This window comes from Apus apus, chromosome Z (genome assembly GCF_020740795.1).
Source record: "Apus apus isolate bApuApu2 chromosome Z, bApuApu2.pri.cur, whole genome shotgun sequence".
Classification (NCBI taxonomy): Eukaryota; Metazoa; Chordata; class Aves; order Apodiformes; family Apodidae; genus Apus; species Apus apus.
This window is the reverse complement of record NC_067312.1, coordinates 73,679,204-73,692,461: the sequence shown is the minus strand read 5'-3', so window position 1 is coordinate 73,692,461 and position 13,258 is coordinate 73,679,204. Positions and strand designations below refer to the sequence as shown.

Here is a 13,258-nt window from a genome sequence, read left to right as displayed (position 1 = left end):
CTCCGGCTTCGCCGTCTCCGGGAAGCCCGGCCCCTTCTCTAATCCTAGAGAAGCCTGAAGCTTTAGGAATTTATGGGTCAGTTATAGTAATCTTAATTGCAATATAATTGCAAACACCATTACAGTTGCAACAGGAATATCCTTTTTGAATTTAAGAGACACAGCTCAAGAGAGTGAATTATCCTTTGGGAAAAAAAGAAATAAGATTTTGGGTCACAAAAAATCTTACTATTAATCTGAGGCCCTAAATAAGTGAGGAAACAGTTGACCAGATGCATTTGTGTCCCATGAGGTGCTCTGCCATTTTATGGTGTGGTGCTGCCCCCACAATCCCTGGAGAAGCCTACACTTACACTTGGGTGTCTTGTCCTGCTTCTCTCTGTTCTCCAAATAGGCTGTTTCCATGGAGTCTCAGCACATGCACCCATTGCAGGTGGAGCCTTCTGCACCCTCAGAGGAGTGGGCAGAAGGGATTACTCAGAGATATGAGTCCATCAGTTTCTGTCATTTGTGAAAAAACTAATTGACTATGGCATTTCATTAAAAAAAAAAAAAAAAAAAAAAAAAAAAGGCTGCTTGTAAAACATCTGTGGTCAGGCTTTAGATGAAAATTTCACTGAGATGCAAAGTTCATTAATTATAACCTTGTGTACATCTTCTCCTTGACCTGCTCATCACCTTTTGTCTAATTAACATCCACTATCTATCAGCTTAAACATTTCTAAGTAAACTTAATTTCAACATGTCCTGAAAACAACTCTGAAGAGATTAACATTTTAAAATTCTAATAATTATGAATTTGAGTGCCCTTCTCCTGTAGCTTCAAGAGTGAGGCAAGGATAAAAATCTTCACCAGGGCCTTTGTGGGGAGAAGTTCCCCAAAAACTGTGGAGTGTACTTTGAATCACAGTGGAGTAAATCACAGTTTTACTCCTCAGCTTCCTTGGAGAATTTCTGGGATGTGGGAGGTGGTCCACATTCTTGTTATCCCTACTGCAGTTTTCCTCAGTGTTAGACAGCTATGCAGAAACCCCTGGACTTCCTTAAGCATACTTAGAACAAAAGTATCATACAGTTCTTTGCCCTGTTTAGGAGAACTTAGTTGAATATTTTCCTGATTGTTCTGTAACTATTCTAAAAATTGAAACTCACTGCATGCAGCTGCAAAACTGCGTTGTAGATTTTGGCATTCCCATTCCAGCCTCTAAGATTCTGTGATTTCCAAGTAGGTATTCTTGGTTGTTGTATCTACTATTTGGAGGACTGACCAGCTCTTCCTGTGCACATTTATTTGCCTTTGCAAACATGGGTTTTTTTGGCTGAGGTCTGGAAGTGTCCTGTTAAAAAGAGTATCCTTTTTCTCATAGTTTGGATTAACATTGTCATGGTAAGTTATTTTAATTTAATTTTTTGTGTGCCACACTTGAGGAAAAAGCCCTTGACTGTTCTGTATTCTGGGTATTTTTTTAAAGAAGAAATATCTGTGTTGGACAAGCTCACATTTTGTTCTTTTTTTCTATGTTTTTCCATTTTTTCTCTCACAATTACTGCAAAACCAGCTGCATTTAAATAAAAAAATCAAATTCCGAAATAAAAATTTTGAGAGTGAATTATATAAAACTGTAGTGGAAACTGGTTTTTGGCAGCCTTCAAGACATTAGGATTTTGATTCTTATTAGTATTGGGATGTTGGCAATGTCATTGCTTCCAGAATTAGTTGGTGACTGTTCACTGCAATAGGATTACTCCCATATATTGTAAACTTTTAAAATTTATAATGCTCCTTAGGGGACAACAATGTCTGACTCCACTGCAAAACTTTTATTGCTAGTGAAAGGTGAGCCAAAATTAACCTTACATCATGAAAGTGCAAAGCAAGTAAGGGAAATTAAATTATTTGCATAAGCTCTGGCTATATCTGCTAAATGTTTTCTAACCATTCTAAGAAAGAAGAACAGAGGGCAAACTTGCAATGAATATAAAGAATAATGGCCAGTAGCATGAGTTGCATGTTACTTGAATGGAAAATAATGTATCACATCTGAAAGAAAAGCTGTTTATTCTTGTGTTTCACTGCCTGTAACAATCCTTACAATGTATCTGTGAAAAAGTGAGAAACTGTACCACTATTAGCATGAATACTAGACACATCAAATTGGTTGTACAATAACAGGACATTTGCTATTGGTGTATGCACACAGACAAAGCAGCCATTTTGGAGGGGGTGGAGGGAGAAAAAATAAATGAAATGGTGTGGGTGTTTAACCCCTTGTCTACCTTTCTGGCTTCACATAGTTGTTTTGATAAGGATAGCCTGGCAAAGTGTCTGGAAATTCCTTTAAAAAGAGCCTACCATAAGCATGCAGGTTAAATGCTCTAACAAAGATAACACACATTAAATTTGTATTGATAGGGTAGCAGATGAGATAATGCAAGAAATGCAAGGAGCTGGTTTAGAATAAGCAATTTTGTGTTGTTTTTTTTTTAATGTGTGCACCCTGGGTTGAGGGGAGTAAAGGAAGGTGAAGGTTACAGAAATGAACCATACTCTACGTACAGTTTTATTTCATGGCAACAACATCGCAGGCCTTGGGTCAGACATGTGAAACTATTTCTCAAAGAAGCTGCATACATAATTGAGGCCCTATGGAGGGTTCTCAGTTGAAGTTGCCAGGCTACATTCATTTCAAAAGCAGAGCCATTTGTCATCAAATTTAAATTAGCTCTCTCAGCACTGGAGTCACAGTTTAAAGCACAGCTTTGCAGACTGTACCTGCTGTCTGAGGAAGGAGGAGTGGTGCCTGCTTGTCAGCAGCAGTCTTATTTCATAAAGGAAGGAAGCATTACCAGTATTTAGTCCTGTAAAAGAGTAACCTAAAAAGGTTAATTTCTAAGGGATATCTTTATGCTTTATTCTCTCTTAGAAAAAACAGTAGTCTTTTTCTTCCATTGTTTTCTTTCCCTTAAAAAAAAAAAAAAAGTCACATTTTCAGTTTAATTTGGAAATAAATTTATAAATCAATATTTGCTGCTTTTTTTTCTGCACACTGTGGCTGCCTTCACAATTATTTTTTTATTATTATTATTTTAAATGGGGTTTCAAGTGCTTAAACACAGTTTAGCCATTCAAGGTATTTGTATTTTTCAGCCCTCCACAACCCACAGCAGCTGGGTGTAGCCTTTACTTGTACCGGTAATCACCGTGGATGTAATTGCAATGTGACTTTTGTCACATTCCAGAATTACTAATGAGAGAAAAGATGCCTGGGCTGCACCAATTGTTTTTATTTCTTATTTATTTCCTTGGACAGCCCAGGCTGCCTTGTGCTATCTGAGCAAAGCAAAGATGTTCTTGCCCCAGGGAGCTCACAAGGGCTCACAAAGCAGCACATAGGGATTGGTAATGTCATCTCTTAAGGAGCAAAGAGCAATGAATTGAAGCAAACACCCAAAATCACAGGCATCCATTCACCACATCCATCTGTTTCACTGGGCTCGTGCCTGCCCTGTGGTCGCTTCCAGTAAATGTTGTAGCAGTTGAGTACCAATGGCAAAATATTTCTGGAAACCTACTTTCATAACCTGGAAAGAGGACTGCTTGCTAGAAATTCTTGGTGCCCTTCCTTGATGGAGATGTTGGACATTCTTGAGCCCAGCAGGAACACACGTGTGCTGGAAGCTGAGGTGCTTTGGCCCAGATTCTTGAATGTCTTTCTCCAACCCTCAATGAAATAAAATACCTTTGAAGGCAGATGCTTTGTTGGGTAGAAGCCAGAATGATCCCTTGAAACTTCACAGTCTTAGCTCCGAAAAGAAAAAAAAAAAAGCAGGTACAGCAAATATGACTCATAACATTTACCCTTTGACTTTTCTAAGGGAAGATATATCATGTATGCATGTATTTCTGCTTATTGGTCTAAAACTGTGAACCATTTGCTTATTTAAAGCCCTGAGCAGCTAACAATGCTACAGAGCTAGTAAATCCTGCCAAGCACTCTTTGAGACTCCTGTTTATTTACTGGTGGAAGTGATGAACCCTACTCATGTATCCATGACAACCCTGCAACATGACGGAGCAGGACTAGGTCTTTTCTTGCTCCTGCAACAGGAGATTAAAAGTAAGAGGTTAAATCTCATTAAATAGCAGAAGCTTTTCAAAAGATAAAACACAAAGTTTATGGGGGCATATGATGGTTGTTTATGGCAATATATTTATGCTATTTCAATGCTTTCATGAGGTTCCTCCACTGCTTGTAAATAGCACTGAATGGTGAACATACCAGGAAAGACAAAACTCCCGGAGTTCGCAATATAGGAAAGTGATTTAACAGCATCAAGCCTGAATTGTTAAGAATATCAATTTTAAAGGGTATTAAATTGGATCATACTGTAATTTTAATCTTTTTCTTGAAGGTGTTACAGGTTCTTTACTGTTTTTCATTCTCACAACAAATGCTTTGATTAAGAATACTATACGATCCAGTGGATTAGTAATGTAATTGCCTATTTATATTTTTAAATCTATGCATTCTCTCAGAGCATTTGTGTTTGCTGTGCCATTGATATGTTAGATTTATATGACTGAGATGCAAATTATGTGTATGTGGTGGAATTTAGACATAAAATGAAAATTCAATTCTTTATAAGCCATTGTTTCTCTTATTGTTACTTTTGGTTGTGTTACCATTGCCTTGACAAAGATTTTTATTTAATACATCAGATGTCCTCCAAATATATTGTATTTTCCAGACACATTAGTATTTAATCTAATGCATAAGGTACACGGCTAATATGTTACCTATATTCTGATCACTGGATAAAAGAAGCTTTTTGTTTAAATATTGTGTATTCCTTGAATCTGTCAGTTGATTTGCTAAAATTGGAGATGAAGTCCTGAAGAGATCTGTCAGCCTTAGCTGAGCACAGGCATCACTGTACATTAATAAATGAGAATAAGGGTGTGGCAGCTCTGGAAATTACACAGAAACCAACCCTTGAACACCATGGAATAACTTTTTACTGGCTTTCAAAACAACAGCAAAGTAAAACAATAAAGATAAAACTGAAGTGTAGTAAGAAGAAATTAAGTATTTCTAGGTTTTCCCCCACATTTTCTATCCCATTCTCAGTACAATACAATTGGTCATCTGTGTACAAGCAGAATGAACATACAGTCACTTGCTAAAGACCTGCTTTCAAGATTCCAGCTTTGGTATTGCCAAGTTTCCATCCAAACAAGGGTGGAAAAACTCCTCTTTGCAGTATCTCCTTTTTCTGGTCAGGCCTTGTAGACCATCACTGATCTGTTATCTTAAAGATATTTCCCCAATGCTGTTGTACAGAAATTTCAGAGAAAACTCCTAAAAAGAAAGGAAAAATAAAGACCTGGTCAGACCAGGGGTGTCTGTCTTCACCATAACACAATAAGATAGGAATGGGATCCACCCCCTTTGGATAGTGTTGGTCACTCTGTTATTGGAAATATTTTGTACCATAATGTAAGTTTCACAGACAAGTAGTCTCACTAGTCATTAATCTCTGATGATCTATACAATCTGGCTTGCTGTAAGAGGAACTGAATGGTATCATTGGGTTATTTCACTCCTTTATGCTGATTAACCAGAACTTAGACAGATTGAAGAGACTCTGAGAGATTTCTTTGATTTTTACAGCTAGAGAGGAGTGTGTCTTTTTTGGGGAGTGCAGGGAAGAATACTATACTTGTTGCCACTTAGAGGCAAGTAAGGAATATTACAACCTGTGAGTAATCTAGCCAGAGACAATAATGATTGTCTTACTTGCCACTTCAGTAAGGTCGCTTGCTCTGTCTGCCTAAAAGGGGGATTAATCCTCCAAGCACGACTGCCATTTTGCATTTCACTGTTCTGCAGGCAGAGATAATTTTAAACATTCAGAAATGGCCAAAAGTAGGCTGGCCAAGGGTCATGGTGGCTTGGAGGCTTCTCTTCCAGGTTTTTCCACCTAATCTTAGAAAATGTGGTTTTTGGTTCCAGTGAATTTGGGTTTCTGGTTAAAGAGGAGTACAGACCTTGTGTTTTTAAGATTTCTGTTAGGTTGATGAGAAGACATCTGAACTAGGCAGAGGTTTTTAACTACACTGTCAGCAACTTTCAAATGAGTGGTTATGATGTTATCTTATTTTGTAGTCTTGCTTTCACTTCAATTAGCATGCAAAACTTATTTGGTACAGAGCGTGCAGTTCCAATACATTAGCATTTTGTGGAATAGTTTCTTTCCTACAGCTGATCAGGGATATTTTAAAATCTTTTACTGCATGGTTGAACCTCCTGGAATTATTTTGGGCACCCTGCAGGTATATGTTATTTTCAGCAACGTTTGTCTAGAGATAAATAATTGTTTAGCAAGTTCACCTGCAAGAAGTGTTAATTTTGTCAGCTATATTTATGCCTTCTGAAATGAGATATCCTTAGTGTGTTTGCACCATGATAGCAAATGGTAGTTTGTAAACCTTTGTAAGCAGTAGTAAACTGAAATGCAGGCAGGAAACCCACCAAAAAACAGGCAGAAAATTAAGGGAGGAATGAAATAAGTTGAAAACTAAAATTTAAAATAGGTGTCTCAAAAATACTTTTTGAAAATGAAACCTATTTTAAGAAAGAATAACATAGTATGGAATTTATATTAAATTTGAAGGCGAATTCCTGAAAAAAGGCATATTGACATTCATGACAAAGCAATCTTCTCACATGAAACAGTGCACGCAGAAAAGGACTATGGAGAGCAAATTCCAGTTTCAGTGTGTAACTATGAACATCACAGCCTTGCACATCAGATGCTAACTCACAGGGAGAAGCATGTTGGCCTCAACCTTAATTTCCATATCTCCTGTCACCTGTCTTTACTTCACCAGTTTTCTCAAACTGCAGCATCACTGTCTTTGTGCATCACCTGAGGAAGGTCTTCTCCCAGCCTGCGCCCCAGCTGGACAACTTTGCTCTTCAGTGTGTTACAATACTCAAATCAGTTGCCATGATCTGCATTGGATGTCCAGCAGACATCCTATTGCAAATAAACTGTTTTATTCTCCACTTGAAAACAACAACAACAAACCAAGACCCCCTGAGAAAACCCCCCCGAAGACAACGCTTTATTGAAATATATTGAGACTGCATTAAAAAGTCAAATACCTTAAAGAATAAGTGAAGTAACACCCTTATTTGCACTGTTATTTCCACTTATAGGCACACGTTAACCGTGGAGCAGTTTTAGGAATTGCAATCTACATGCAGGATTATAGGGAATAATTAGATGTTCTATACATAGAATACTGTAAAGTTTCTTTCCATTGTCTGAAGTGAGATAGAGACAAAGATTAAGAAGTGGGTGATAATTTTGTATTTTTTGTTATTGTTATGAACAAAGTTCAAAAAAACCTGCCCATGCAGGGGGATTGGAACTAGATGATCTCTAAGGTCCCTTCCAACCCAAACCATTTTATGATTCTAGAAAGAATTTGAATGATCTATAGTTCCTTCCTCATCAAAGTGTTTTTACTGCTTTTTTCCTCAAGATGCCAACCACCAGAGTGGCTGAGCAATAATAATTTGCAAATAGTGGAATTTCTCACTCTTATCAACTAAGTTAGAGGGACTTAGGAAAGCTTTATTCAAATATATCGAATTGACAACATTCACTGTGACCATTTGTTATTAACTGTAAAATGTAAATAATAAGAAGAAAATATGTAAATCGTGCATACTATTTTGTTTTAGAACATCCCATTAGATAAATTGTTTTAAAAGACCTCAGCCGGTATTTTGTGTTCAAAAGGCAAGGGAACAAAACAACTTTATTTACTGGAGGCCAGATGTTAATTTAATTGTTGTTTGTATGCACATCTACAGCATTTATATGGCAAGAAAACATCAAAGAATTTTAAAACTTGTCTTTTTAGTTGCAATTATGCACTTGCAGATCTAGAGCAAGTATAAAATCTCACATCAACAAGGAAATACGTAAAACTGTGATTTTCAGCTTTCTTTTTCTGGGATAATGTTACTGAATCTACTAGATGGAATCAGTGATCCCATTTCAAAACTGGAAGCAGTCTAAAGAAGGTTTGGTTGAATATGGCTCTGCTGTTGACATTGTTCACTAGAAACATAAGTCACAGGATGGTTGAATTGCCATTATTAGCTCTGGGCACAAACTAGACTGCTAGCAATAGGTAAATCATAGAAAGATTAATAGATTCTATTTGATACAAATAAGCATCCAAAAAACATGTAAGGTGAGTATTGTGACTGACTCATGAAGAGGACATTGTGTTTCAGGTGATGTGTGGGATCCAGACTGTGGACCTACAGGAGGTCTCCAGGTTGTGTAAAAAACCCAAAGAGTTGATTGATGCTGTTGTTTTCACCACTAGATTTTCTGATGTGCTTGGCCAAAGTATAAAATAATAGAATAACAGAATGGTTTGGGTTAGGGACCTAGAAGATCTAGGTCCAACCCCCCTGCATGGGCAGGGATGAGATCAGGTTGCTCAGAGTCCCATCCAACCTGCCCTTGAACACTTCCAGGGATGAGGCAGCCACAGCTTCCCTGGGCAACCTGGGCCAGAGTCTCACCAACATGATAAGAAAGAATTCCTTCCTAACGTCTAACCTAAATCTCCCCTTTTCCAGTTTGAAATGCAACGGTCTTAGAAACCCAAAGCATACATAGCCAATGTAATTTTCACTGTATAACACAAAGAGCATCCTACAAAATATCAAAAAAATTGGTGTCCAGGTAACTTTCATATGAAAGAAACCCAAAAGCCAGTTTCTGACTTTCAAAAACTTTCATAAGATCAGTATTTAAGTTCAGATCATTGCTGGTAAAGAGCTATTTTTTGGTTTTCAAATGTCTGAATGGAAAATTTATGAACATTTTCAGTTCTTGTTAAAAATTTTCATTATTTTTCCACAATTTTTGTATTGTTCATGTTCTCTTTTTGATCATAGAATACACAGAATTTCAGTAAGATTTTTTTTCTTTTTTCAACAGATAGTTTTATTATACTAAAGTTACATTTTGTAGAGCAGCTCTAGGAAAATATTCTAAGTGCTGTATATAGTTTTAATTTGGCTAATGGTATTTACAGAAGAATTAATTGCTAAAGTATAAGGAAGTGACTTAGTTCAGGTGTAGGAAATTTTAGTCAATTTGCACATATTAACTGTATTACTTAAAAGAGATGGGACAAAGTGCTTGAATTTATTTGCCTAAAATTAGGAAGCTAAAATAATATCAGATCATTTATAAAAAAATTAATTTTAAAATCAGAAAATTCCCCTCATTTACACTGGATTTTTAGAATGTTTTAATCAATTAGTATTGTTGTTGTTTAACTGTGCAACCTTTTTACTCATAAGAAAAATTTAGTCCTGACCTGGCCCTGCATGCATTCCTAATCAGTTTAATTAACAGGAATACTGTCACCAGTAAGCCAACTCTAAAATGGTTATTTGCTTTATTCTGTGTATCCTGAGGGTATTCAGAATACTAGCCCAACTTGTACTATTTTACAATAGTAAGTCTAAAATATGAACACCTATAAAGCTTGCAGAATATATTGAACTCACTAATTAACTTCTGAATAGTCACTAGATTGCCTGGGGGATGCAAGTTGGGTCCTAAAAAGAGCTCAGTGAAGGGACTGGTGATTCTGGCTTACATAAACATGCACACACACTTCTGTTCTTACAGTGGGAGCTTGGTCTAAGGTCAGTCAAGTTTTTCTTCATTTACAAAAGTATACAGATTTACAGAGCCCTCTGACACAGGGCTTCATACTTCTGTGACACGAAGATGCTATTTCCATTAGTCTGAAAATAAACATTAGGCTAAGTAGATGTGTAAAACTCATCTCTCAGACTCACAGCCTGCAGGGTGCTGAACTCCCTGGGCTGTCTCAATGTCCTGTGTTGTTGGGCACATTTGTCTTCTGCAGCACTATGTTCAGAAAGCTCCACTGTAGGACATAGATTGGATCCCTCAGTAACCCACACGCTCCCTGGTTGTTTTCACAAACTGCATCAAAGCAATATGTAGACATGGTGTATTCAACGAGCTCATGTGCCATGTCTATTTAAAACTCTTTTTTTTTTGCTCTATACCTGTCAACAGAAGTAAATTACAGCTCCTTTTTATCTATAGAGTGCTCTTGAATATAATTATCACTCTTCATTTTTTATAGGAGAAATGGAGTTTAGAACCGACTCTCGACACTTGATGCACATTTGGCAGGAGGCCAAGGAGAATCAGAACAAACATCCAGAAGAAAATGCAAAATACAAGAAAATAACAGCAACTTAGTATGATTTAATACCAATAAAGCGGTTAAGGTCAGTGGAAACGATACTTGATCTTTCCTTCTTCTAATAAATAAAAAAAAATATTTTATAATACATTTGAGCTACTGTAGCATGTCCCTGATAGGACTATCCATAACAGCCTGTATGGAAACACTGTTTTTTCTCCATGTCATAGCAGCCAAACTGTTGAGTAAGGCTCGTGGTAGAGGACAGAGGACAAAAAAGATCTACATTCTCTCTTCAAGAGCCAGTTTCTTCCACTCTCTACAATTTAATTTGTGTTCTTTTACTGAAGCAACAGGTAGGAGCTCTTGCTCTAATGTGCTGTGATGCAGCCATCCTATCAATCCACACCTTCAAGGTGGTTTTGGGTCTCAGGATGAGCTGACTTTCAGCTGTGCCTAGCAGAACCTGAGCAATGCAAGTTGTCTTCCTACACCAAGTATGGAGGCACCTCTGTGGGACCCTGCTTCTTCCCTTCTTTTGTCACATTTGGGTGTTTCATAGTAAGATGTCACAGCAGCTGAGGTGGGGACCTCTGGCACAGACTTCCTCACCTGAGCCCTTCATTCATCCTCATTCACTGCTCAATCTGCTGCTGCTCCCTTCCCATCCCAAAGAACCTGAACCGTTTCATGCAGAAAACAGCAGTTCAAGTGAAGTGGATGGAAAGGTCTTCCCACCCTGGGCCATGAGAGGGTGGTTAAGCTATGTCCTGGGAGGCTGCAGGAAGGGATAAAGCTCAATGAGGTGAAGGGACACAAGCATGTGTTTCCTATAATCCTGTTGGTATTACAAATAAAACACAGAAAACAACAGGTGGGAGGTGCCACTGACTCCACCATGCTTTTTTTTCATGTCCCTGCTGGCAGATGTTTTCCTGAGGATCTTGTGAGATGGGCAAAGCTGAGGAAGCCCAAGAGGCGGTACATATGAAGGAGACCCCTGGCTGTGTTGCAGCAGGTTCTGGTGAGAACAGGCTTGGTGAGTACCTACAGGGTTTGGTGAGAGGCACCAAATTTTAAACTGTTCTCCTGCTTATGAATTTTAATAGACATCTTACCTAATGTGTTTCTCAATTAGCTGCCTCTGAAGTAATGATGTCAGTGCTGCTATATCAACACTATGAACAACATTTAGCTATAATTTACCTTATTGTCAAATGGAGAAAAAAGTTTAAAAAATTACTTATATCTAGTTAATTAAATTATCCCAAGAAGATACTTAAGCCTCCATTTAGCTCACCTGATATTTAAAATCAGGTGACAGACATTTATGTTCTCCCATCTGCTGTTTGATCTTGATCACCATAATCATTGTCTCACAGGAACATAATTACTCTCTATGTAACATAGAAATTTAAATACAATCTGTAATGGCATTTTAACAGCTGCTGGGAAATAAATGCTTACTTTCCATAGCCTGGTTTAAAAAATGTCAGTCACTAAGCACACAACTGGGTAAGGATGGGAACAACTATCTTACAGTAGGCAGGTGTTAGAAAGTGGAAAACCAGAAAAAATTGTCACCACTTCACCATGGAACTAAACTCAAAACCAATTAGGCCTTCCTTGGCTGATTTTGTGTTCTGCAACGAGCAAGGAGGCTAGACTGGACTCAATGATGTTTGCAGAGACCTGACTTCACTGATTTCTTGTTTGAGACAAAAGTCACACCAAGTTTATGACTCCTGGCATCAAGATAAACTTAGAAGTTTCGCCTCATTTCTGCTTTCAAGCTATTTAACTGACAGTGTAAATATTTAAAAATTATAAATGTTATGTCAGAAATCATAATAAATTAAGAACAGTTATGCAGGCTTGTCCTTTCAAAAATCGAATCTGCTGCAAATGGGGCTGATGAGTATCTGGAGCAATGCAGTACATGAAATAAGAGAAGCATTTCAGATGGAGCTTCCACAGGCAGACATTTGCAATTACAGATCAATAGAACTAACCACCTGTTTCTCTGTAAAAGATGTCTCTCTGTAACATATTTAACTATAAATTCCACCTATTCAGAGGTTTTCTTTTTAAAAAGCACTGCAAGGTCTAAAATAATGATGTTACTTGCAGATTGCAGGCACCTCATGGCATTTGCAGCAGTGCAGCCTTTCCAGACTCCTGTGTGACTGAGAACCAGGGAAACAGTTTTGCAGTGGCACAATCTGCAAACAAGAAATACATACTGTCATCTACCTGGGAATAACTGGCTCTGATACCAAGACAAATCCCTCACCGTCTACCTGTTATCTACTTTTCACTGGAGCTGTGTCAAACTACTGAGAAATTAAACCAGTTTTGAGGATGTGCACTTTTTTCCCACCTGTGCTAAAGCAATATGGCACCAGATGCTGAGGATGAAATAAACCTGCATCACACCTGTGTGGAGTGGGAAGGAAAAATATTTTCTATTAAAATCCTGAGAGTAGGAAAGTGGAGATCTTTGCTTCCAGATCTTAATCGGAAGCTCATAAAAATGAACACAGATTATCAACATGGCGTGAAATGATGTAAAATCAAGAAAGATCAGTTCCTAATTTCACTTCCACTCTTTTGAATCAGAAGAATATTCTGCTTGCATTGTCTTTTCCTGTGGGATTGATATACAATGTTGGGTAGCCAGGAAAGATCAGTCTCATATTAGGAATTCAGAATAGTCTTAGTGCAATTTACAGAATAACCCAATTTTTGCTGGACTTGAAGGGGAACACCAGTATCCTCTTGTACTTTCAGAGGGCAGTACCAGGTATGTCATTAAGAAGTTACCACTAATACTGAGATGTCCCTGTTTCATCAAGCAGCTTCCAGAGAAAAACATCCCCTTCAGGCTGTGAGGTGTGCTGCTTGCACTTCTGGTCACTGGCTGCCTCCTGCTACAGGGATGCAAAGAAAACTGAAATCCATGTACTTGAT

General features: G+C 37.8%; 1 long non-coding RNA gene across 1 annotated transcript in view; it reads left to right on the top strand.

Moving 5' to 3' along the window:
* LOC127395921 (uncharacterized) overlaps nucleotides 1-10,367 on the top strand; it is a 109,883-nt gene extending 99,516 nt beyond the window's left edge. Inside the window, exon 4 of the long non-coding RNA XR_007891875.1 lies at nucleotides 10,226-10,367. This is a non-coding gene — a long non-coding RNA (uncharacterized LOC127395921). The remainder of the gene's footprint in view (nucleotides 1-10,225) is intronic.
* Nucleotides 10,368-13,258: the final 2,891 nt, after the last annotated feature.